Source organism: Callorhinchus milii, unplaced genomic scaffold (assembly GCF_018977255.1).
Source record: "Callorhinchus milii isolate IMCB2004 unplaced genomic scaffold, IMCB_Cmil_1.0 Scaffold20, whole genome shotgun sequence".
NCBI lineage: Eukaryota > Metazoa > Chordata > Chondrichthyes > Chimaeriformes > Callorhinchidae > Callorhinchus > Callorhinchus milii.
In genome coordinates, this window is record NW_024704761.1 from 4,952,219 (window position 1) to 4,979,509 (window position 27,291).

General features: G+C 44.2%; 1 long non-coding RNA gene across 1 annotated transcript in view; it reads right to left on the minus strand.

Moving 5' to 3' along the window:
* LOC103175540 overlaps positions 1-27,291 on the minus strand; it is a 174,331-nt gene that overhangs the window by 51,804 nt on the left and 95,236 nt on the right. The window contains exon 2 of the long non-coding RNA XR_006085616.1: positions 5,119-5,200. This is a non-coding gene — a long non-coding RNA (uncharacterized LOC103175540). The remainder of the gene's footprint in view (positions 1-5,118; positions 5,201-27,291) is intronic.

A 27,291-nucleotide genomic window follows, 5' to 3' on the forward strand; every position in this document is an offset into this window, starting at 1 on the left:
GTTCATGAATTACACATACAAGTTATTGAATTAATTTCACAACTGATATTCGTCTCAATTCAAGAGTTTATGCTTCCAAACGTGTATCACCTCTGTCTTCTTATAATTCCAGCAAAGGGTTTCTGCCTAGAAGCATCTCAACAGATCAGTATTTTCAACAGGAAATGCCTGCCCTTGCTCGTAATCCAATCACCTGACACCGCACCCGACTCCTCAAACAAAATAAACCCTAATCCTTAGTGATAGCAGCACATGTCCTTGGTTTCATCACATCTGCACTGGGCTCGAAGGTATTTGTGAAGCAGCCCCAAGATGCTCTACGTTAGGCGTTCGAAGAGTTTACTTAATGACAGAGCAAGCTGAGTTCGACAAAAGCCACAAATTGCTGAATTCTGTTCTGAGGAGAATAATAATATAGTACTCGTGTTTGATACGTCACGTACGTTACATCAAAACGTCTCAAAGTAATTCTGTGAAGTGTAGTGACTGTGTATCTTGCAGGTGAATGCAACCGTCAATTTGTGTACAGCAATCTCCCACAAACAGCCAAGAAGTGAATGACTAATTTGCTTTTCAATCTGGGGGGATTGTTGGCCAGGACACCAGGAGAAACTCCCTTTTCTTTTTAAAGTGTGTGCCGTGGGATGTTAAACTTTCACCTGGACAGGCAGACACAATCAAGAAATATTCCAAATTGACCCCCATCCCAAGCTAAATTACTTATTGTGCATTTTGATTTGCTGGTTAATGATGATAATAATCCTTGCTTTTTATATAGCGCCTTATCACATCGTTGAGACGTCTCAAAGTGCTTCACAGAATATATTGTAAAGTGGACTGACTGTGTATTTTGTGGGTGAAATGTTAACGAGCAATTGTTGAATTAGGAGCGTACAAACAGCCTCAGAGAAAGAAAACCAATAGTGCTACTTTCTGACAGCGCAAAGGAGAAATGAAACATGCAAATCCCTTGGTTTTGCATTCTCTCACCAAAACAGTTTCCAAATCAGAATAGCTTCTAATTTGCACAGAATCCCACTGCTTCTCCTCCACCCCCTCCCCACCAACGATCCTTACTTTAACGAGAAAATACTTGGCAGGTCCCACTGCCGAACCAGATATCCATTTCATGCAATTGAAAAAAATAATAGATTGTGATTAAGTTCTTTAAATCACACACAAACACACACAAAAAATGATTTGAAATTTGTGACAGAATGGTACGCCTCGGAAACCCAAGGAGAGCTGCACCCAGGTTTTATTAAACTATTATCTAGAGTTACTAATAAGCAGCTTGTAGTTCAAATTACCAGATCACAAACAGAGTCAGGATACTGGCGATTCAGGTTAGTTCCGATAATAATCATCCTGCTTTGGTTTCTCTGGATACATTTCAAGTAGGTTCCAGACTCACAAAGACTCCCATTCAGCAACAAACCCTGACTCTAAATTATTCTAATCATTGCTCATAAAAACGGGATCTCCTATTACACAATTTGGGAGCAGAACTCTTTAATACCGGTAATGTGTTTGATAATATCAATTACTGTGGAGAGCTTCTAATAACGTGCAGTTATCTTCAGATCTCTCTGTTTATCTACAATGTATATACAACATCGAGGATTTATAACGACATGCACCTACAGGGCATCGGCAAACACACATGAAGTGGAGGGAGGGAGGGAGGTAGATAGATAGATGGAGAGATAGATAGATGGAGAGATAGATAAGATCAGATTAGATTCCCTGGGTAAAACAAACAAAACAAAATACTGGGGACAGCAACCCAAACATCAGTAATAAAAATGTGGTCCCTTCACTCCGCGGCTGTTTGTGGGACACTGCTGCATGCAATTAATCGGTGCTGAGGTTTGCCCACAAAATAAACAGTCAATTCCCTTTACAATATATTCCGTGAAGTGCTTTGAGACATCTCAAAGCAAAGCCCCCCCGGACACGTATAGAGCTCCACTCATCACCTTGCTTGCATTAACATTGGTGAGCCAAGGGTTCCACGTGGACAACTTGGATGGCATCTCAGGACCTTTCCTGGGAGTTTTTACAGCTTTTATTTCTGCGCATCACCTGCCGACGTCCTTCAGACAACGCAAAGCCCCGAGAGGAGTCCTGAGTGACTGCCTCATCGAGACCACCCTTGGGACGTCCCGCAGATGTGAAAGACGCTATACAAGTGGTAATCTGTTGTTGTTGGTGTTGTCTCCCACCAGCCTCGCTCAATCAATCAGATACAACACTGCTGAGGCCACTGATTCATGTCATGCAACACAAACTCACTCAAAGAGCGTCAAATAGCTGAGGAAAAAATAAAAAAGAGCTGTACCTTAGTGAGAAGTGGGATAAAGATCTATGCAATTTCCCCATTTGATGGGAACTGCCACATCACTTTTAAAGCCCTGCCTTCAACTCACCTCTTTGACCTCACTTTTGGTCATCTTTCTCTCCCCACTCGATATGAAACCTGCTATCTAAATAGAAATAATAATAATAATCATCCTTGTATTTGATATATCGTCTCATCACGTCTTCAAGACGTCTCAAAGTGCTTCACAGAATATACGTTAAAGTGAATTGAATGTATATTTTGTGGGCGAAACGCGACAGCCAATTGTGCACAGCAGCATCTCACAAAGTATAGTATCCGTGGTGATAAAATAGGTACAGGAAGGAATTCCCATGGCCACATCTGCTCAGAACAGACTGGAAATCAATCCGTAAAGCCTTCCTGGTCTGCACCAGCTCAGTCCCTCACTCAGTATTAACCTCTTTGCCAGAGGGAATACAAATGAAGGATTCAATCCTGTGTTACTAGATGCGCTACAGAAACCTGGAGCAATTGTATCTGGGTTTGAAAAAAAACACGTGACTCCTCCCCCCACACACATACATACACACACACACACACACACAACTCACCAACACAATCTCATCTTTCACTCAACAGTCAACAATTGATTTGGCGAAGCTAAGCTCCGAAATTCCACTGGTCTTAGCCTCTGGGACCTTTCTGCCTTAAATTACGAGATCCGTAAAATCTCTTCAATTACGGTCTTAATTCGGAAGCTTAATTAACGAAACAAGGGACCGGCTTCCAAATTTGGGGCGATGTTTTAAGAACTTTTCCACAATCTGGCACTGTCGTGAAAAAAATTAGGTGGGGTTTCTCTTGCGCGATTGAATAGGTTTCAACCCCAGGACACGGCAAACACACAGAAACAAACTTCCTAAAATGTGTGTGCTTTGTAACTTGAAGTAACTGGAAGTTCAGCATCCCCTTGAATGTTCCTGCACAATATAAGTTTCTGTCCTGGGGCAGACGCCAGGCATATAATCAGCCTGGCTTGTTTGATAGTTTACACAAAGGAATCCGAGCCACGTGATAATGAACGGGATCAGGTATGTCTGTACGCGGAGGGATTGCTAAGAAAGACCCGTCGACTCATAGGCTTTGTTGAGGCTGGCCTTGCATTGGGGCTGTGCAGGCTGGCTCCCGTACCTGCTGGCTTTGAGCCTGATCACAGCCATCTCAACATGCCTTGTGCCAAAGGTGATGTCAGCTCCTCCTATCTCCTGAAGCCATCCATCACCAGCAGTAATGTCTGTTAACCTGTCAATGCCCTGCTTCGCTGTAAATAGCGTTTTCAGACGCAGAAAATGCTCCAAAACTATTTCCAGTGGGATAATTACGCTGTGTAAACTATAAATTCAGGGGATTAATGACGGCAAAACAGCCGTTTGTTTGGTAACAGCGAAACGCCCACGAGTTAACCCTTTCTGAGTGCTGTTGTGGCCGCTCCTGTTTCTGCGCCCCAGGAACTGACACCGTGCAAAATACCAGGGCTCAAGATCAAATGGTTTCCGATTCACAACAGCTTTTTTTTAAAAAAATGGTCTTTTATTCTTCCCTGGAATAACCACGTGATCTTTTTCCATGATTTTTCCAGTTACTTTGGGAACAAATCTCAACAGTCGCAAGTTGGAAGTGGAAATTAACACAGCTCTATTTACAACCACTCTCTCTCTTCATTCATCTCTTATCCTTCGGATGAGACGTTAAACTGAGGTCCTGTCTGCCTTCAGGTGCATGTTAAAGATCTCATGGCACTATTTGAGAAGAAAAGAGGGTTTCTCCCAGTGTCCTAGCGAACAATCCTCCAAATTAAATTGATCATTCACTTCATGGCTTTTGTGGGATGTTGCTATGTGCAAACTGGCTGCTACGTTTGCCTACAAACACACAGTCACTGCACTTTAAGTAAACCCTGTGATGTGCTTTGAAACTTTTCGACACCATGTTAAAGGGTGTTGTTTCAAAAGCATGGATTATTACTTTGCCAAATGCTGTATTGCAATGCCAAGTCTCAGCTTGTAAGAACATTTTGTCTTAAAATTTAAGATTGTGCAGGATTGGGGGAAATTCTTCAATTCACTCTGAATTTGGAAGCCGGTTTCTTTTTAAGGACAGCAACAACATTTCTGCCTTAAATTTTCAAGGCAAAATGGTTCTTAGAGGCGAAGACCACAATCCTTGGATTTGATACAGCGCCTTATCAGATCGTTGAGACATCTCAAAGCGCTTCACAGGAAATACTGTAAAGTGCAGTGATTGCGTATTTTGTGAGCGGCAGCCAGTTGCTCACAGCAGTATCCCACTCACAGCCAGTGAGTGACTAATTTTATTTTGGGGAATGTTGGCCAGGACATCGGGAGAGAGAAACTCCCTCTTCTTTTCAGATAATGCCAGGGTATCTTTAACATCCACTTGAACAGGGAAACGGGACTTTGGTTTAATGTCTAATCCGGAGGATGGCACCTCCGACAGTGTAACACAATCCCAACATTGCATTGGTGTGTCAGTTTAGACTATATGATTCCAAATCCTGCCGCAGAGGCTCGAAGCCACAACCTTCTGACTCCGAGGCGAGTGTGCTACCACTGAGCCTTTCAATTTATATATATATAATGCCTTTCACGTCGGGAGGTCGTTTCAAAGCGTTTCAGTGGAAGCGGTTGACAGACAGGTCTTACGGGGGACATGGAATTGAGTCCCTCTGGTGCCCCTACCTTCACAGCCCCTGGAGAGCTCACGGACAGTCTCACCTTGTGAGGCGGGTAATCTTGATGACGACTTGGTGCTCAGACACACTGAAGGCGGAGTAGGCATCGGGGTGATCCGAAGTGTCTGTGAGGAGATAGAAAAAAGGGAGAGCAAATCAGCCAGGAGAAAGTAAATAAACAGTTGGCAGATTTATTATTCTGCAAAACCACCCGGTACAGATTTAGTTTTTCCCCAGAGTGAGGACGCTTCTCAACCATCTGAGCTGAAACGTTCCTTCCAGCAGCCAGCCCCATCGCTGATGAAAAGCAGCACACATGTCCGGCAGATTCTCGGCTCATCCATTACACAAGTGGAGAAAAACAAGGATTTTAACTGCCTGACCACCAGCTCATTCTCCTCCTTGCGCAGTTAACTTGGAGGAAATGCAAAAATGCTGATATCACGTGGCGCTCAGACAAACATTACTGAAGGTCTTCCTCTTCAACCCTGTCTACGGTCACCTCCCCTCTCTCCCTGTCTCAGCATCGAGCTCCGCCACTATTAAGCATCCCAAGACGCTACCCCATGTGAAGGATATACATAATATAATTGATGCAAGTTGTTGTGTACTGGGCCAGAGCGATTCCAAACTTTTTGGAGACTTTGGGATCCAAATTGAGGTCTATTCATCAATGGACTATTTTGTTTATAAGTGCGAAAAACGGCCTTCTCCATGGCCCCCAACCGGCCCCCACCACACCATCAGGGGACAAGCTTTAAATCATCCCGCCACCACTCTCCCCCCTCCTTCTTCTTCCTCTCCATGTTCAAAACTCAACTTTAAACCTATCTTTCTGCCCACACTTTCAATTAGAGGGAATTATATTCCCTCTCCCCCTGCACCATCCCCCCACCCGACTTAAGCTCCCTTGAGACAACTGTGTGAAGCCCTCTAAGACATCCTCCTGACATGAAAGGCACCCCAAGTCTTGGCTCTTGCTAACCTGCCCCTAATACTCTCTGGAATTAGGTAAGCAGGGTGCGTCTCTCTAGGGAGGAAGAGAGAGTGCGCATTCCATTCTAGGCTCAGAGAAAATTTCCGTGCGTAGGTGGCATGTATATGTAAAACCCTCAAGTCTGCTTTGGATACCCTTAAGCACGGTGATGGGTTTCCGCATGTGTCAGACACCCGGCTGACACCCCCCACCACCAAAAAGGCAAGGTCATTGAATGACCCTGGATGAATGAATTAATAATCAGCAGAGAACAGTCACACTGTGTGCTCAGTAACCGCCTAACCAGCGAGGGCTGATAATGTCATTTGCAATGCTGAGCTGAGACAAAAATATGAAGTGGAGAGAAAATCAAAGGCAAATTTGAAAAACATATGCTTAATAAACACATACACATAAGGATTTATTTTTTATATATCAATATCAAAACTAATATCGATCATGGTTGTTTTCTGCATAAAGAAAAAGGAGCGAATCATTGAGCGAAGTTTCAGAAAAAAGCTGTTACTCTGGTTTTATGTGGAGTCATCTTTCCCCTTCGCGACCTCCCCCGCCCACCCACCCACCCACCCAACTTGGGTGCCTAGCCAGCAGTGTGAAGCGCTTTGAGACGTCCTCCTGACACGAAACTGCGTTGCATTTTCTCTAGTTGCAAACTAATACACCGAGCAATGATTCTTCCCACAAAGTTTCAGACAGCAACACGTGCACTGCACACACACACACGCACGAGCACATGCACGGACCCAGTACTAAAAGGGTTTATATGATCGGGGTTTGTTTTTGGGTGGGGTGGGGGGTGGTGGCCACCGGTGGAATTCTCTGAACTGAAAAAAGGGAAACAATTCCGTAAGGTAACGGTTTATTTTAATTGAAAACATAGCCGCTTAGAAAATACGCTCCTAAAGCAGCTCTCGCTTTTGTGTTGTGGTCTCGTGGGGGGGGGGGGGGGGGGCGTTTGGGGAGGGCGGGGGCGGTTGAGGAGGGCGGGGGAGGGATGGGGGTTGGGGGGAGAGAAAGGGAGAGCGGGACTGAACTGCGGAGCCTAACAATGCGATAAATCAGAAAATGCTTTTGTGTTTTTGTTGTTTTTCTCCCCCCCCCCCCCCCCACTCCCTCCCCTTCACTTTCCGATGCTTCTGGAGAGCGCATTCAAAACAAGGGAGGTTTAGGCTTCGGGCCCAGATCGAGTTGCTCCGTTCCCAACATCTCTATTGCAAGCCACTTCTTTTTTTTTTGTGTGTGTGTCCCTCAACTTCCTATTGTGACAAAATGCTAATAAAGCACGTCAACACTGCCAACGGGCAAGCACTCATCTGAAAGTATTTGTCAGGCATAATGATGGCAAGCTCTCCTGAGTGCATGGGGATGCAGTTTCCACAGGCTGCCCTCCCCAGCCCTTGCTTCAAATTGTATTGATGTAGTTAATTACTGTTGAATAGCACTCTAGATTCCCATGGTTGTCAGTGTACCTCTGCCTGCCCTCCCCTAGGCTTTGTTCGACGGGATTAGTGATTGTCCCCAGGCTGAAGCTGGGGATAGGCTTTCATAACTGACTCATCATGGCCCTGTTTCTCAGCTGCTTTTTGTTTGATTTCACATGTCACAGTGAACCAAAAGATAAACCATCAATGAGCCACGTCTTTAGTTTCTCGGTCTCAGTCTTTTGCGCACACATACACACGCACACACACACATACACACACACACACACTCGCTCCCTCTCCTGCTATCCTCCCCCACCACCCTCTTACTGTGGCCCACTACTGTGAAAGAAAGATGTGATTGGCGAAGCTCTTTGAGGGATGCTAAACCCTGACTACTTTTTTTTTTTTGCTCGGTTGACCGAAGCACACTGTATCTGCTCCTCGCTCGCATAACCTATTTAAACCGCCTCGGAATCAAAAGCCCTGAATTTTCTCACATTGTTTTCCATGTGAAGATCGTTACGTCATCGAATGTGCGAATATGCACAGAACAGCTTACTTGCATAAAGTGTTGGCTTTCGCGTTTGTTTCCCATCCATTTATTTGCATAATCTAGCACCATTTGGGTCGTCTGATCTGAGCGGCAACAATCGAAATCCCTATTGATCTGACAGGCACCAGTTTTCTTCAGCTCAAAAGACCCCCAAAAAATGCAGAAATCAGACCAAACGGCAAGCAGAGCGTTTTGCTCACTGCCTTGTCACGTCTTGTGAAAGGCGCTTTACGAATGTAATTTTGCTGTTGTGGTTGCTCCTCCACCACTCCTCCAGCTCGAATATTAAACGCAGGCGTAGGGGAAAAAGTTAACTCTTTCACGTTTCGTTTCGCACTAAAAAAAGGAAGCTTCCAGAAAATCCGGCTCCAAAATGAAGGTTACGTTCAAGGAATTGGCTAAAATTATTCTGTTTGCGTTCGCCTACAATTTACGCAGTCACTCCACTTTACAGTATATCCTGTGAAGTGCTTTGAGACATCCTCCCGACATGAAACACGCTGAGTCAAACGTAGGGCTTATTATTATTCCACGCAATTTCGAACCCGTTAAGAAACACCCCAGTATTTGCTCACGAGCACCACTCTTCCGCCCTCTTATCACAGATGAAAATTCCTGTTCACTGAATGCATTCTTCGGGTCCAGGCGACATATCTGACTGCGTTAGACTGAGAGCGACGTGCTCCGTATTGTGTTACATCCTGGCAGAATTAAAGCTTCTCTTTCCATCAAATGCACCACGATACATAAGAAGCCTTAAAATAATTGAAATTCTACAATTCGACTCAAGGCTACATGACCTCATGCTCGGCTCTGCCAAAATAAAAACCTGTCGCAGACAGTGAAAGAAAAACTAGCTCCTAAACATCTCCCCAAACGTCCAGTCGCTTGCTCAAGATTTCTCACAGTAGCACTTCACTTTTCCCGTGAAATCGACACGTGTGAAATCAACACACGTGAAATTCAACACGTGAAAATCGACACCTGAAATTGACGCTCTGTAGAGCGTTCTGCTTTCAGAAACCCAACCGGGTACGTGATCTTTAGCAGGAAATAATACAAGGATCAACTGGGACTGGATCACAAGAAACGCGTCAAAATGTGTGCATTTGTTTTTGTTTGCGCTCCGAGACACTATGCTGCGTGAAAGGCGCTATATAAATGCAAATTCTTGTCATCATTGTGTTGTTGTTCTTGGTTTGTTCAGTGATAATAGCAGATGCAACGGTCCCCAATTCCACCGCGATCTTTTCGCCCACAAAATACACAGTCATGCCACTTTGCAGTATATCCTGCAAAGTTCCTTTAGGCGTTTCCACAATGTGACAGGAGACTATATTAGATGCAAGGATTTTTATTATCATCATCTTAAATTTGAAGGCAAAACAGGCTCTTAGAGGCGGAGTAGGTGCAATTTAGCGCTGGTGCATAGGGTGTATTGTACAAGTGACAAGAACCACAGAATATTTCTTCATTAGCAAGACTGCGAGCACCACACACACACACACACACAGATATTCACGCACGGACAAATATAATCTTGCTTGTTTGCATTCCACAACAGTTTTCCAAGTGTTAAAACGCATAACTGTTTCTTCAAAGCTCATGCAATGAGCTGCATCAGAAGTGGGTACATCTTTGCTGTGATTTTTGCATTTTGTCCCTTAACTGGGGAAATCGGGAGAGAGAGAGAGAGAGAAAGGGAGGGGGGTGGGGGCAGGCTGAGGGGGACGGGAAGAATGAAAGTGTAATGAAATCTTTTGTGAATATATTGGAACTTGTAGAATGAATTAAACAGCCCACAGTCTAAATAATACACACATAATGGAGGCTACATCAGTGCCGGGCGCATAATGAAAGTGACTTTGTTTTTTTTTGTTTGAGAAAAACTTCCCAACAAATTTTATTTGACAGCTGTACAGCCGAACGAATTGAATAAGTCGCAGCTGATAGAGGGCCTGAAAAATATGATTTGGATTCTAATTCCTGTCATACGCCAGACAAAGTTATTATCCAGCACAAAGAGAAGTAGCCAAGGGTGTGCAAATCCCCCAACAAGATTCATCTAATTAATTCAGGAGAAAATTAATTACCACGGGATTTTCAAACCAGAGAAGATTAAATGACTGCCTGTCCTTCCTCTCTCTCTCCCAACCCCCCCTCCCCTCCTCCCATATCCCCTTATTGCTGGGCAAATAAGGTACTATTCCTATATATATATAAAGTTTGATCACAGGCTATTGCTATGGTAACGGAGTATCCTATGGGAAGGACAAACGAGGTAGGGGAAGGTGAAGGGGGAAGGAGGAAAAGGCTAAAGAGATGATGTCATGCGCATTAATTTGATTCCTTTGGTACTTATGACAGACCTGATAACCTTATGCCATATATATATATATTTTAATAATCTAGTTTAATTGAATGGGAGAATCGTGCACCGCTTACACAGTTCTTAAATGCATGAACATCAAAAGGATGTAGCGCCTTTTAAGAGGAAACAAGATTAGTCAGATTAGGAAATCCTGGAAGAAATCAGCACTTGCTTGTGTGCGTGCACATGCCTCAGTCTGACCTGTCCAGGTTGATGTTCTAAAGATCTCCCCGCTGCTATTTGAAAAGAGCAGGGAGTTTCTCCTGATGTCCTGGCCAACAATCCACCCAGATAAAATGCGTCATTCACTTCATAGCTGTTTGCGGGAACGCTGCTGTGTGCAAATTGGCTGCCAGGTTTGCCTACAAAAACACAGTCACTGCACTTCATAGTAAATGCTGTGAATTGCTTTGAAGCATTTTGTTGACATGATAAGGCACTGTACCAAATGCAGGGATTATTATTGTGACAAGTGCTATACAGTGCTATAATGCCTATACTGTGGTCTTTAACTTACTGATGAGTCTGATGGTGGAAATCCCTGCTCCCAGGCTAGGCGGCGGAGTAGAATATTAGAGTATTGATGTATTCCTTTATTAAAACCACTGAAACTTTCTGAGACTGTCAAAAGCTAAAGTGCGGTATATACACGACACAGAGAAGACATCCAACTCAGCTAACTACAAAAAGGTAAAGTAAATTACAGGCGTTAATTAGAGTAGATAGCTTCAGTGGGGGGTGGGGGGGCTGTCGAAGAAAGAGTGAGCCCCATCGCTCTAAACCAGGCACAGTTTCCCAGCTCAGGATTCATGGGTATTTGTGGGTTGTTGCTTGCACAGATAGGCTACTATGTAGGAACAATTCATAAGGAATACTTCTTTAGCATTTGTTGATGCAAGTCTTTAATTTAGGTTCCGTCTGTCTTGTGATTCAAGTGGGCCTTGAGGGATACGCCCGTTTCTTCTCCCCCTCCCCGCATCCAATCCAGCTCCAACCACTAATGGGAGTTTTGTCTCCCAGACACACTGGCTTATTATTCTCTCCTCATTTCCCCAAATTCCGATTAATTGGCTATTCTTCTCATTGTTGCACGTTGGGTCGTTGCTAGCGCAAATTAGCTGCCGCGTCTCCAGACACAACAACACACCCTTCGCTTCTACTTAATCTCTTATTGTGAAGCATTTGGAGACATTTCCTTCTTCGTGAACGGCAATGAAATCAATGCAAACTGTCGTTTTACCTGTGTTGCCACCTCTACAACTCTTAAGTGCTGGAAACTCACTCAAGACTTGTAAGCTCTTTGAGAGGCTATCCTGTTATCTTAAACAGACACACTTTGCCACCGCTGAGTTTTATACAGCATCCATTAGATCATAATGACAATAATAATCCTTGCATTTGATATAGCGCCTTATGACATCGTCAAGACGTCTCGAAGAACTTCACAAGATACACTGTAAAGTGATAATCCTTGCGTTTGATATAGCACCTTATCATGTCGTTGAAAGCGCTTCACAGAACACACTCTTCAGTGAATTAACTGTATGTTAATAATTCAACGGGTTGAATTATTAATTTTTCCTAGCCTACTCTTTGGTACAATTTTTGTGTAAGGAAATATTTCTGAGTAATTTTGACACCATGGTATGTCTCTCAAATCCCAATATATATATATATATACAGAGAGAGAGAGAGATTGGGTTTGAAAAGAGAGATCACAACTCTTTGTTTTGAATATTGACGAGGGAAAAAAAGAATTCTTGAAACTATTTAGATTGTGGCTTAAACAGCGTGCTTCACCTTTGACTCTTCAGCTAAACTCGGCTTTATTTGCCAACAGTGAAGGGGGACAAAAGAATGAGAAAGTTGGCTTGCCATGGTTGGGGAGTTTGGTCAGCAGTTGTTGGCACGGAAACCGGCCAACATATGGGGGGAAAGGAAACTGGGGGGTGTGCGGGGGGTGGGGGGTGGTGGGGGAAAGGGTCGGAATGATGTCAACCCACAGGAAGGGAAGCCAATCAGGTCTAGAGAAAATGATGTCAGCGTTTGCAGAGCCGAGGCATTCAGAGCTATAGAAATGTGGTGAATTCGAGTGATGGAGAGGTCAGTTCGTGTTGTGTGTGTGAAACCTCAACGGCTTTGATTACATGCTAATAGGTTGTGACCAAAGACAACCCATAAAGTTGTCAGCATCTTTACTGTTCTCTCTCTCACTCTCTCTCCCCACCTTCCCCTTTCCTCCACACCCACCACCCCAGCTCTCTGACTTCTTTTTTTAGTGTGGTGGTGGGGGGGGGGGGAGAGGAAAGATTTACATTTAATCCTTCCAAACTTCTGAATGAAACGTCAAAAAGCTGTGTCGCACAAAAGCCCAGAGCAGAACAATGCAGCAGCTACGACACCGGTGGCTACTTGGCTCTCATTATTTCGGAGGCACAGAAGAAGAAGAAAAAGAAGAAAAATAATAAGAAAAAATATCACAAAGCTCCTGCCAGGATCATATTTTTGTGCAAAGTGCCACAATACTGTGCCAGGTCCATCTGATGGCTGACCAAGCTGCAAGTCCCGTCTAGCAAAGGATGTGACAAGCTTGCTTTTCCCTTTCATTTAGCCTTTTTCTAAGAGCCGACCGCGGGAAACAACAAACCCTCGCGGTCGTAAATAAATGTTGGAAAAATATTCACAGCAGCAACTCGGGGAAACGGAGCGAGAGCGAGAGAGAGCGAGAGAATCCCATTCGCTTGGCATTTCTCCGCGAAGCGCTTCGAGGCATCTCAAAGGCACTGTATCAAATATAAGGATTATTATTATTATTATTATTTGCTCTTCAGGACATGTTATAAATATTTTAACCTTCCCACCCTATTCCATTGGTAAGAACCGTTGCCCAAGTGTCCTTTTTTTGGACAGCCGAGTGGTCGGGGTGGTGGGGGGGTGGTTCTGACACACGTGGAAACTCATCATCGTGCTTAAGAGTATCCGAACTGAGCTGAGAAATCCCGTGGGTCCCACCCACACTAGTTTACTCGTTTTCCCACTGCTCAGTTCCGAAACGGAGATGTTTTGTTGCGCTGCGGGGTGGAATCTGCCGTGTTTCGAAACGCCGCCCGTTTTAACCCTCCCCCCACCCTCCGCCCATCCCCGTAACGCAATGTCCTAAGAGAAATCCTAATTTGTAAGCTTTCGAGCTATGCAAGGATAATCCGCTTTTAATAGTTTAGCGCTTTTTTTTGCAAATCCGGGAAATGAATAGTTGTAGGGCAGCAGAGGGTTAATTGCAGCCCTCCAACGGTTACCTCGCCCCATTCTCCCGACGCAGACTCGTTTGATGAAGGGAGAGGGAGAGACCGACCGATGGCCTGGAGTCAAAGCGTGTGTTTTGTTTTTAAAACGTTTCGTTTTGGCGGCGGAGAGAGAGAGAGAGCTGTGATGGCCGTCTCCTGCTTTAATCCCGACGCGGAGGAGATTTAGAATTGGAGCACCGCACATTCCTCTGCTAAATCTGATCAACTGTTTAAACCAGATTGTGGCGGATTAACCCTTACATGTCAGCGCAGCCTCCGGGCCCCCCAAAAATGCGACAACCACCGTCGCCGAAGGGTCGCGAACAAATCGCGGGAAGGTCAAACAGCGGACTGAACCTGAAAGACGTGTCAGCTTTCCGTGTCTGAAATGGAACTATAATGGGGGGGGGGGTGCGCGGGTGTAAATTGACGATAAAATACACAGTCGCCACACTTTACAGTAAATCCTGTGAAGTGCTTTGCGACGTTTGCCGACGTGAGATGGGCTGCGACAGTTATCATTGAATACGCCGATTAAAACTTGGGTTCCGCGTGACAATACACTCCTCAACCGCAATGACGCACAACGAGAATAACAGCGTGTGTGCATGGATGATGGTCACTCTCCCTCCGCACAGTGGGGCGCGCAGACCAGAGGATCATGTTGTCCTCCCAACAGATTTGCTGTGTCTGTCGCTGGTTACGTCTAATCGCACGGACTCCACATCTGGTTCCCGTTTCAGTAAATGAAAGTCCACGTGAAATGATGCAGTTCGGTAAACACATTAAGAAAATTGTTGGTCTTTTTTTTTACGGAAAATGTGACTGTAAAAAATAATAAACAAAGTTCGACTTCTGATAGAGTGAAAGTGCAGACGTGTGATCAGATCTTTCGCCTGGTCTTGGGGGCGGTGTTTACCAGCGCTGTAAACACTTGGAGTTAAACGTGTACATCAGCCTCTGAAGGACATTTGCTTCACGGGTCGAGGCGTACCCCATGTGAAGAGCTCTGTCTGAATGCAAGTTGTCTTTGTTGTGCAGCTTCAATGGCAAGCTATGCGGTTGCAGCTGGTTCGACTCCAGCAGTTACCCCAATGCACACTCTATGGTCCCCAAGTCTTGGCTCTTGCCAACCTGCGCCTTATACTTTCCAGGATTAGGTAAGCAGGATAAGTCCCTTCAGGGAGAGAGTGGGGAATTTCTGAAATTTCCATGTGTAGGTGGAATTCTCAATTTGGTTTGGATACTCTTAAACATAGTGATGGGTTTCCGCATGTGTCAGACACCCGGCTGCCCAAACAAAATTGTTTTCACCGACAAACTACATAACACTTTACTGAAGTTCACTGTGAAGCTCTTTGAGATGCAGGCATAATAGGCGCTCTCTCGAATTCACGGCTTACAATGTTGATTTCCCTTCAGTGACAAAAAGATCTAGTCCCGATCATGGCGGAGAAATCTACTCACAAAACAGAACGGAGACTGATACAGGCACAGGACACGACCCAATCAATCCTACCCAGAAACACAGAGAGTGATTGGAACCACTTGATAAACTGACAAAGCACAGAGGGATTTGGTAATACTAATAGGAAATATCCACGGGTTACAGGAAATTCAGAAGTAGGTTTGATGAATGATCCATGTGTGGCCAAAGACGCAGGAATATCAATCCTGCTCGACCTACCTTTGACCGCACGTTCAGTAATATTTCCCTCCTCTCCATCCCATTCAGCTCCCACCTCTCAGTTTTAGTCAAGAGCTTTGCGACGTCCTCCCAATGTGAAATGTGCTGTGTAAATTGAAGTGACATTGTAAAGGATTGGAAAGAGTTAATGGCTATGTCCACTGGAGTTGCGGTGTTTGTAAAACGGCCCATTGTGATTTTTTTTGGCCTTTTAAAGTGCGAAAAAAAAAGCCAAGAGAGACAACGCTAGCTCCCCCAAGGCCATCCTCGCTGCTCCACAGCTGTGGAGGGCTCCCACATACTAGCAGTGTAACCGAGAAGGTCGCACTGCGCTGCTATTACCTACGAGGAAGATATAAGTTTTCGGGTACGTGTTCTGATGGAAATGCACACCGTGTTTGTCACGAAACACAGTTCAAACTGGGAGCAGAAACATCCCCACGCTCATCACCAGTGAAACCCAAAGCCGCTGCGGAAATCAGAAGGAAATGCTTGAATCAGGACGGATCGGGGGAATGCTTTGCGCCCCAGGCAATAGGACATAGAATTCACACAGGCAGACAGATGCATGGTGAAATCCAGCTCAAAACGGTCACTTATACGGGGGGTGGGGGGTAGTGGGGGCTGAAAAGGAGCTGCTCAGGAGATCTGCTTGACTGTCGATCAGTCAAGCTGTGAAGCTCTTTCAGACGTCTAGAAGACGTGAAAAGGCGCTATATCAAATGCAAAGGTTATTATTATTATTATCATTATAAGCTTCCTCTCCAATTACCTGTCACCGCAATGACACCCTGGAATAACGTCTGCTAAATGCAAGTCGACACATTAACGCGTCTGACTGTTGCACTTAAACCTTTGCAGCCTGAGAATGTGGCAACATGTTCGAGACTGAAAGTAACTGGGAAGCATCTTTTGAGAGCAACTGCGCTGTTTCCGCTGGGGGTTTGGGGGGTGGGACTGGAGGCTGGTTCAATGTATACCCAACCTGGACCTCTCAAGTCTATATTCAGAAGAAACTTGTGTTTTATTTTACAGAAAAAAAAACTTTCAAAGCGGCGGAAGACAAGAAAGATCAAGGAGTCAATGTACTCAAATCTTAAAAGATGAGGGCGAGTTGACAGACCTGTATAGGAAGATAATTGGGGGGGGGGGGGGTCTGTAAAAAAAGATGAGATTAACTTGTTTGACCTTTCGTTGGCCTTGATACGTTCATTTAAAAAAAAAGTGCAAATTCCACCCGTTGCGGAATATGCAATAAACAGTATCTTGAACCATAATTCTGTCAACTGGTTAGAACCACAAATATTATGATGAGTTTTTTTTCTAAAATTTGTGAACGCCCACGTTTTAAACCACAGAACAGGTTTCAACTGGCACCGTCATCAAGTGCCTTATGTACTTGTTGTGCTATGAAAGACATATGATATCGGCTGCAAATCTTGCTCCCAGGCGTGGGACTGTGCACATATCCGTCTGCAATTTGTCCGTGCATCCCCACTGCCTTTCCACCCAGCTCTTGTCTGCAAAGTATCCTTACTTCAGGGAAACAACCTGTTATCAGACAGGATTTGTCCCTTGGTGTGTAATCAATACACTCTCTGCTGTTCGAAGGGAGAGATATGTTCAATAATCCTCCACCAGAAAGCAATGAAAGACTAAAACATACTTTTGTCTTCATGTCTACGGGGGAAGGAGATTGTCCTCAAATGATAAGTTGGAGTTAGCAATGTTAAGACCTGCCTGTAGCAGACATCTGTAAAATTTAGGATGAGGAAATAATTACAGAGAAAGTGGCCCCCAGGAGATTGAATAAAAACTAACTTGATTGACGCAATGGGCTTTTTTCACAGTGCAGGTATTTTCTCCAAATCAGAGGTCCCCATTTCCATCTAGTCTTAGCCCGTTTGTCTTAAGATTTAGGATTGTGGAAAGTCCTTAAATTCGGTCTCAACTTGGCAGCCTCTTAGTTTTTAGAATTGCAGAAAGTTTTGTGGGCTAACACATGTATTAAAACAGCAAGATTTTCTTCTTCCCTCAGTTATACATTCCCATTGCCCCGGTCTCCTTCGTGCAGTCAATTTTCCCAACAACTTGCCTTCCTGCAGAATGTACCAACAACAACCATAATTCTATCAACTGGTTAGAACCACATTTGTATTGAACCACATTTGTATAGCGCCTTTCACGTCAGGAGGTGTTCCAAAGCGCTGGACCGCAACTTGCAATCCAACCCGATCGCCAACAGAATAATTGGAACCCCAATAATACAACTCAAGATTTAAGGCATAAAGGCATATTTTAGGACAATTTCAGTAATGGTTAGAATTTCTTTTTGGAGGGCCAACTTATTTTTCTCTGTATAACACAGTTCTGAAGGGATCCCACGAAAGCAGGCGTGCATAAGAATCTCTCGAGGATTTTTATTTATAACACGGAGTGAACTTTAACCGGATTGCAGTGACAAAATTGACAGGAACGATATCATTGCGGTTCACTCAGTCCTTCATTACGGTTGTGGCTTCTGGTAAAGTAACCCACATGAATGACAACTTCTTTGAGAGCCAAATAAATGGATAACTTAATTTAGTAAAAGAGAGCGAGCGAGGGGGAGGTGGGGGTTGGGGGTAAAACACTGAGCACCAAAGCACCACGGCTGGTTGTTTATCAGTCATCAGTAGGAATTTGTGTGGGATCTCATTCCCTTATTCCAGTGCCCCTCCTTTCTCTTCTTCCCCCAAACCCTCATGTTGTATCAGATTATCTGTCTCGTTCGGTGCCCAAGGCAAGAAGGGCGACAGCTCTCTTATCTGAAATTTCATCTCGAAAGCTTTTCACGTATGTGTCACAGTGTAAAAACGCGGGGGGTGTAAACTTGACTGCAGCGAGATGGAACAGTACTAATTAAATATTGCAACACAGACTCTATCGAGGTTTTGCCTTGTCGATTCTTGTGGCGCCTCAACATGTAAACAAAAACCGGGCAGCAGGTTAGCGAAAATAAAACTTGTGAATCCGATGATATTTGTGTCTCGCTTTCTTGTTTTAGTGGTTGCTCGAAGCGTATGTATAACTCCATTATCATCACATGTGGGTTTTGAAGTCTGTTCTCGAGTTATTTCAAACATCTGTGTAATCTTCATACCACAAAGCCCATCGTGTTTGACAGTCTGTCCCATTCAGGTAACATCATATGGACCCAGCGTAAGATCCCACTTAATGACGTCTCAACCCTGATCTACCGCAGAATGCATTGCCTTTAAAACATGACTTAACAGGTCCAAGTGCAAGAAAACATAGACTGGGGATGGCAGAGTGGTAGCTATAGGCCGAGAACTAGGAACCCTTGTGCAGCTAACACACTCACGAGGCCGGAAATTCTACCGAGTCTTAGCCTGCAAGACGATTACACCTTAAAATTAATTATAGTGCAGAATTCTGGAGAATTCTTAAATTAGCTCTTTAATTGTGGGAAGCAGGCTTTCAAACTCGTGTTTTCTTTTTTAAAAAAGTGTCTGTTCAGTGAGTTGGTAAAATAAAAGGAAGTGCTGTGAGTGTATATATGAGGACAGGTTTATTTCCTACAACCTTAAACATACTTTACCAATGATAACATGCTTGCGGTCGCAAATTCCAGCTGATATTGGGTGCAGCATTCAATGTAATTAACTGGAAGACAAACGACTCTCATTTCATGGAAACTGGGGCAAATAGGTTGACAGCACTTTGACATTCAGAAATTTACAATGGATCACACCTATAAAGGGGATTCGAGCCCTTTATAGATGTGATCCACTCCAGTCAATTTGACTGGGATATAAATGTTACTGTGGCAACTAAGACAACACTGGGCGTACAACAGAACTATGCATTTAAGAACGAGATCAACACTTGCTGAAGGTTTTGCTCAACGAGGAAAATAATGAACCTCCTGTGAGTTCAAAAAAGCAAAGCCTCTGTTACTGTTAACCCTAACGAACCTGCTGACTTACTTCCATTCATAATGGAATATTTGAAATGTATTTTGAGCAGCATTGCCACTCAATGGGTCCTAAGGAGAGCCAAGCCCCTTCATTTGTTCCTTAAAATATATCGTCATTACATCACGTTCCTTAAACAGTCCAAAAGGCCATTGTTATGGACTGAATCCTGATTACATGAAGGTATTTCTGATTTGCAAGCCGGAAATTCCTGCAGATAATGCCCCTGTAATACTGTACAATCCCCTTGTTTAACAAGTCCCGCTTGCATTGTCCAACCTCACAAGAGTGCATGGGTAATAGATTCAGCTAAGTCCTAAGAAAGAAGACGGATTTTTTTTCCAAAAAAATATGCTTAATCCTCTATACATATTGTAAAACATTACTCGCAATAGCTTTTCTTAACACGATTTGCCATAAAGAAAGGAGATGATATGACAACGACTTTCGAAGCACACGCCTTTGACATATTATTGCCATGTGATGGACGTTGCTCATGACGATAATATGTCAAAGGCATGTGCATCAAACTCCCCCTCTTTGCGGGCCACAAAACGTTTCAGACGCAACAGGCCAATTTAGTCCTTATAACGTGTATTTTCCAAAACAAATCCAAATCCATTGAATTTCGGTTTCATTGAACGGCCATTTTTGTTTGGAGCACCTCCCTGGTGAAAGGTTCCAGCTTCCCCTTTCCAGGAATACACAGGGAAAGCTGGGACGCAGGAACTCTTCACTGGAGCTCTCTATTCATTTTCGTGGAACATTGCAGTGTCTGAAGTTCGCTATCAGTTGTAATTGGACTCAGATTTCCGACAGCATTTTGCTCATATTTGTATTGGGTTTCTTCTCTGTTGAGCAAGGCTCAAAAAAATAGATTGTACATAACAATCCCAGACCAACAACGATGTTAACAATTCTATTAAGGTCTGAGGGGAGCAATGTTATTGAAAGGGATCTGACACGTGGCAATCTTTTACGTTAACCCGCCCAATCTCCTCAGGTATCTCAGCCAAGAATCGGCCAAATAAAGCTGGTCATTGGCTGTTTTGTGGGACATTGCTGTGCGCAGATTGGCTGCCGCGTTTGACTGGGAAATACGCAGTCACTACGCTTTACAAGTTATGCTGCGAAGCGCATTAAAATGCCCTTGTGATGTGAAAGGGATTGTATTATTATTATTAATGGTAAGGAAACTGAAAATATGTCATACTTATCCATGTTCACTGAGTCTACTAGACTTCAAGTAATTCTGGTTACCAGAAGCAGCGCTTACTTGATGCTTTATTAAGGAATCCTGTTACAAATTGCAAGCCTATGTTGTTACTTTATTAATTGAGCCCAATTTTTTGGGAAGCCAAATTTTCCAAAGTTCAAAAACGCTCAGTCACTGCACTTGAAAGAAACTTGGCGAAGTACTTTGCGAAATTTCAGGCTACAGCACAACAACACAACACAGCCTGGAGGTATAAGTGCTATATTAAACACAATAATTATTGTTATTAATGGCATATCATCTTTTATAGCCTTGCATAGTTTTTATAATTATTGTATCTGGACATGCAATATCAAGCTTGCTTTTTTTTCGTATCCATTTCTTCGGCAAAAATGAGTGAAAGGCACATTTGTGTGGATCAAATATGAATTGTGTAGGTGGGGAACAAGGAACTCAGGATCTTTTAAGATTTAAATATGACATCTGACTTATTCAGATTTACTTTTTGCTTTGTTCTGCAAACAAAGCAAGGAGTGGGTGGTGTGTACTCTCCTCTGTAACTTGGTAATTTCAATCCAGCCCAGATGGGCTGAGAATCTCTCTCTTTCAGCTGTTAAAGGTCCCAGTGAAATATACTGGGAAGCTCACAGTAAGTGCGAATTCATTGCACAAAAACTTAACAATCAAATTCACAGACCGCCTCTGCCCCACCCCACCCTATTCAGAAAATGGGGTAACGTGCAATGTTTCATACGCAAATCAAAGTTTTCACACAGAACTGGTTATTCGCTTCGTGCCCCAGATCTGCAGAGCCGATGGGGGAAACGGAGTGAGATAGATAGACTCTTCGGAAACAAGAACATTAAAGAATTTCGAGAAAGGCAGGGAAAAGGAATTAAAAGATCTGCTACAACTGAATAAAATGATGGAAAGGCTCAATAAACTGAATAGCCTCTCCTCTTGTTCCTATGTTCTGATATATTCCTTGATACAGTTTGGAAACTAAAGAGGATCCAATGGGAAAACAGGCGATGTTCTTCTGATGCTGGAAGCTTTCCACCCTATATACACCCAGGGATGCTCCCCTGCGTGAGAGGCACGATGTAAATGCAAGTTGTTGCTGTTGATTCCACGTAACACCTTAATTGTTTTCAAGTGTAAAGCTGTACGTTTTAGTGTTTAGGAGAGAGAGGGCTTGTTCATCTGTGCCACACACACACCCTGAAGTCATTTTGTCATCTTACTCTCCTGAGTCACCTACAAATTCTGCTCTTACGCTATTCACCCTCCCCTTCGACACTTCCACTCACATACTGCATTTAACAAGTCAGTACAGATTTCTGCTCAACAACTGTCGTTCACTGTACCTGACACGCATCAATTACACACACAGCTGTCTTTAGTCAATGTGTTCTTTGGGGTGAAACATTTGAGATTTATTATAAATAAATGGAAACATTTAAGGTGAATTTGGCATGAGCTTCGAGGGATAGGATCAACAATTTCAGCACAGGAAAGAATATAATTTGGTTTCAAATGCCTGAAATTTGTCAATATAATGTAATGAATAGTTTGCCTTTAAATTTTTAAGGGATGGCAAGTTGTTTTTTTCCCCCCCATGAGCAGAGAGTAATTGCAGTGTCAATTGCTCACATAGCACTTATCACTTATTGCATTATTTCAATCGAAAATGAGCACAGAACAAAGAAGAGAGAATTGTTCTGAGTCGTTGGGTTGTTACCTTGTTATACAAACAGGCCTCGGTATTAACTGAAGAAATGCCGACAGAGAGAGAGAGAAAAAAAGGCGGAGATTGAGGGTGGGGGCGCGGGAGATCTCTCCCTTTAAATTAAACAATCCAATGATAACTGAAGTACAAATTCCAGCGGAGAGGACTTTAAGGAGCATCATAATGAAAGGACATGGTGGGAAGATGTTTTCGATTACTTGTGGTTCAGATCCCCAGGGCTCTCGAAGCATCAGGAAACTCGATTCTAGAAACCAGATTTTTATATTATAGAAAACATCCCATTACGAGAATAATCTGACCTCATCGCTTTTAGCCACATCCGTTTAGAATTTCCAATTTTAATTCGTAGGTTTGGGACTCGCTTCTCGTGTAGCCAACCCGCTTTCAGGAGTCCCAGTCACACAGTGTCTCTCAAAAAAATCCTCCTCATTTATTCATAAGATATCCGGATATCTTTACTGCCTCCCCAGCCGATATCATTTCAATATTTCCCACTTCTCTTTTTTGCCCCCTCCCCTCCCTCGGTCCCTCTTCTTTATTAAACGCTCTTGTCTCAGTGACATGTGAATGGCGCGTGAGAGATGGAGAGACGGAGAGAGGAAGGGAATCCGTGTCTTTGAGTGTTATTATAATAACAACAATAATCCTTGCATTCGGTAGAGCGCCTTATCCCATCGGAAGGACGCATCAAAGCCCTTTACAGGAATCAGTGTGAAATGGAATAATTGTATTTGTGGCAGTACGACAGCAATGTCCCACAAGCAGCCATGAAAACGAGTGGCCGATTTTTATCTGGGAGACACCAACATGAAACGATGAGAGACAGCAGTGAGAGGGATCAGTACCATTTTTGCAGCCAGGTCTTGGCAGAGATACCGGTCCGGATTTGGTTCGCGAGCAGCAAAGTGCAAAGTAGCAACCTTCAACCCATTTCAGAATTGGTCAAATTGGTGACTGGAGGAGGGCGGGTGGGGGGGGTGGGGGGGTCAAAGCAGGACGGCATTTATGTGCAGGTGCTCGTAGTAAAGGATGAATACAACACAGCAGGAGAATCTGGAACCCTAAAGGAACTTTTCAGTGGCACCAGTTCGGTATTGTCTATGTGAAAATGAACCAATTTACAAATTCTACTTCCGTAATGTGACATACATCCAACGATGCACCCGGGGTCTCATTAACGCGACTTAAAGGGACAGGCGGCGTCTCTTTAAGAGAACCCGTGGCCCTCGGAACGCAGTCGAGCACAATTTGTAGGAGTTTGATTTGTATCAAAGGGTTAAACCCCGGCTTTAGCTGCTGAGGAAGCCTTCTCTAATTTCACCACCCACAAACTGCCACCCACACACAGCTGGGGATATCTGATGTTAGATGCAGATTCTAAGCTGACAGACATTGGCACCGGGTGTACTAGGCCTCTGCTAAGCCCATCATGTGAGGCCGAGATTTCTCCTTCAGCGTCGTCCACCGAAAATCAGATTAACACACCGACCTGTGCCCCTGCATGTTTTCATCTGCTTGGGAGCAAATCTGATTTAACCTGCACACGTTACCACACTGAGCACACTCCCGAGAGAGAGAAAGAGAGAGAGAGGGAGGAAAAAACTTCTAATCAGCTTTGCAGAAGCAAAGCAACATTTCTGCACCCAACGTCACCTCACTCCTTTCAGGAGGTTAACTCTTTAAAGGAATTCCTCCTCTTTTACTCGCTGCAATATTGTACGATTGATCAGTTTTTATTCCTTTGATGCCCCTCCTTTCCCTCTCCGCCTCCCCTTCTCCACACTTTCCCTATAGGACAGCTTTGCTCTTGCCTTTGCGGTTACAATAATTAGCAAGACCTCTGCACTTCTATCGCAGCTTACATGTAGCATGAACATCCCGACGGGTTTGACTATGATTGCAGGGAGCACAGAGGATGGAGAGAAAACAATAATATTAATAATAATCCTTGCATTTAATATAGCGCCTTATCACGTCTCCGAGACGTCTCAAAGCGCTTCACGGGATACACTGTAGAGTGAACTGACTGTATATTTTGTGGGCGAAACGCGGCAGCCAATTGCGCACAGCGGTGTCTGACAAACAGTAAGGGTGAAGTTAAGCAAGGTAGGGCGTTGACCAAAGGTATGGTCAAGGAGAATGTGTTTTAAGAGGGTTTTAAAGGCAGGGAGAGGGAGGCAGAGAGACGATGGTATTTTGGGAGTCTGTTCTAGAAAAAATTGCTGCAGACCTGGCCACCAATAGGACAGAGGGAGAGTGAGCAGCGCAACAGAGCTGGAAAAGCAGAGTTGGTAAAGTCAAGTGAAGAGCGCAGACCAAGACTGTGATGGGGACTGTGATCGGGGATTTGAAGGTCAGGTTAGGGATCTCAAAGTCCATTCGCTGAAGTAATGGGAGCAGTGGAACTGAACGAGGAATTCAAGGCACAACCTCATGCCACAAGCTTATAAAGCGAGCTATCAAGTTTCAGCAGTGGGAAGCCCTGATTGCTTCCACATGGAAATTCTTAATTAGACAAGCACATTCGCTCTCATGTTTTAACCGTGTCACACGTGCCTTCCCGTTCTGACCCAATGGGCTGCACGAGACAGAAGGTTTTCCGCCTGCTCGCTTATGACCCCACACGTCAACCAATCGACTCCCTTCGACAAGCTACGACATGTGTTAAACTGGCCTCAGAAATCCTCCTTCCCAAATAAGCCGATGATGAAGCTTTCACCTTTAACAGGATTGTTTATCATGGCTTTTAGTTTTACATTTCCCCCCCAGTGCTGGCTGCCGCGTTTGGCCACAACAGTCACGACATTTGATAGTAACTACCTGTAAAACACTTTAAGTTATTTCAATGAGCTTCTCAGATGCAGTGACTGTGCATTTTGTGGGCAAGTGCAACAGCCAATGTGCGCGCATACAGGGGCCCATAACAGGCATGAAATGAGAAATGAATGGCTAATTTATCTGGCGGATTGTTGGCCTCGACACTGGGAGGAACTCTCTTCTCTTTTCAAATATCTATCTAACAGACAGATCAGAGGGGTTTCTGGTTTAATGTCTCGTGTGAAGGTCATCATGCCAGATACAGCTGGCATCCTAGTGAGGATGAAGGCAGGTGCAGTTGACCAAGTGGAAGTAGGTTAGTGAGTGGAAATAACAATAATAACAATAATAATCCTTGCATTTGATACCTTTTAAAGAGTAAAACGAACAGCTGAATCACTACAGTGCTGAACTCCAGCTAGAACAAGTCTTTAGATTGTGTGTTGAAACCCACAATACAACGAATGCCCTCTGCCTCACAGGGTTAACACGCACATAAGTCTTGGCTTGCGCCTTGAATCGCTCCTTGCAGTGTGGTAACGCCGGTTGTAAAATCAGGGGCATTTGGGACTGACACTCATTTCTCTCTCTGTCCTGCATCCACGCTTTGGGTATTGGTAGTGCGTTCGCAGGGGCAGTCCTTGGCAAAGAAAATAAGATGCTAATGAAATGTTTTGACTGCTCCAGCACCAGCTACACACAATAAAACATTACTGTGCAGTAGGTGTTGAATAGTTTAGTCTGCGTTCAGGGTGGCTGCACATGTCAGGATGTGTGAACTACTGTGTTGAATCATATCGGGGGGTGGGGGGGGGGGGGTTCTCTTGATACAAGAGGCAACTGGTTTTGTAGGAGTCAACACTTGATTGCTGGCCTAAAGTCGCTGCGCTTTCTAACGACGTGGACAAAAAACACAATCTACTCCAATTCTTTTTGACACTTTCAATGGATACGTCTCCAACCTGATGTATTGTATCCTCGAGCTACAACCCTGAACACTATTGACTGAGAGGTCGTATCAGTCAGTTTGATACTTGGCCTCCACATCTCCTTCAGTGACTACAGCAATGTAACAAAGGCGATATGATTCTGTCCCATAATAATCCTCGCATTTGATACAGCGCCTTTCATGTCTCAAAGCGTTTCCACAGGAACTCACTGTGAAAGTGCAGTGACTGTGTATTTTGCAGGCGAGTGGAGCAGCACGATTTGCACACAGTTCATCCCACAAAGAGCCGTGAAGCTAATGACCGATCTTACGTAGCACACGGTGGTCCCACACGCAACCACCCTCTTCCTAACCGGCTCAAAAATATTTAACGTTTCATTTACGTTCCCATCCTGGCCTCACTTTACCGTCTCCTTACGGGGAATTAATCGACGCATTCGCTCTCTCTGCCAGGTGCAAGTTTCGCATGTCCACTATTCTATGGACCGGGCATGAAAGGAAAAGGGTTGCACGATGTACTTCACAAGAACTCAAACATTAAGCACGTAGGTTCTATTCTAGGCACTTTTGGGTCACTGGCTGACAAAAGCACTAGTCTTTTCGACTTTGCATTCAATGAGCAGAAGTTAGATGCAGGAGGACGTTGACAAGACAACATCAAGTTATTCCAGTTTCAGAGTTGGACTCAGATACTCGGATTCCCAAGTTATCCAGTGTTATTTTAAAGTCCAGATGTGCCTAAGCAGAGAGAACCTGGGCTGCCATGCCAGAGAGACTGCAGACAGACACCTAAGGGTCACTGATCACTGCGGACCTCAAGCTTCACAGATTGGATGCACCACCTTGGATGCTGATGTGACGACAATTAACAACTCACGCGCAGGAACCAGAAAAATAAGTAATGTTTCGCAGGCTGTGCGTGGGGCTGGTGCCCATTTTATGAAGTGGGCTGGCAAATTCGAATCCACATCTTTTTCAAAGTGGACCAAGATCCAGAAATTTTCTGGGGGGGGGGGGGGGAGGCCAATTTACTCAAGTTGGTTGAATTCCAATTTAGAAAGAATTTTACTGTTGATCCCTACCAAGCACTACCATGAGGCCCTTTGCCTCTGGGTCCAGCGAAGGCCAAATTGCATACAGGTTCCTATTTTTTCTCTAGACGGAGCTTGAAGTATTGGCATCTATTCAGTA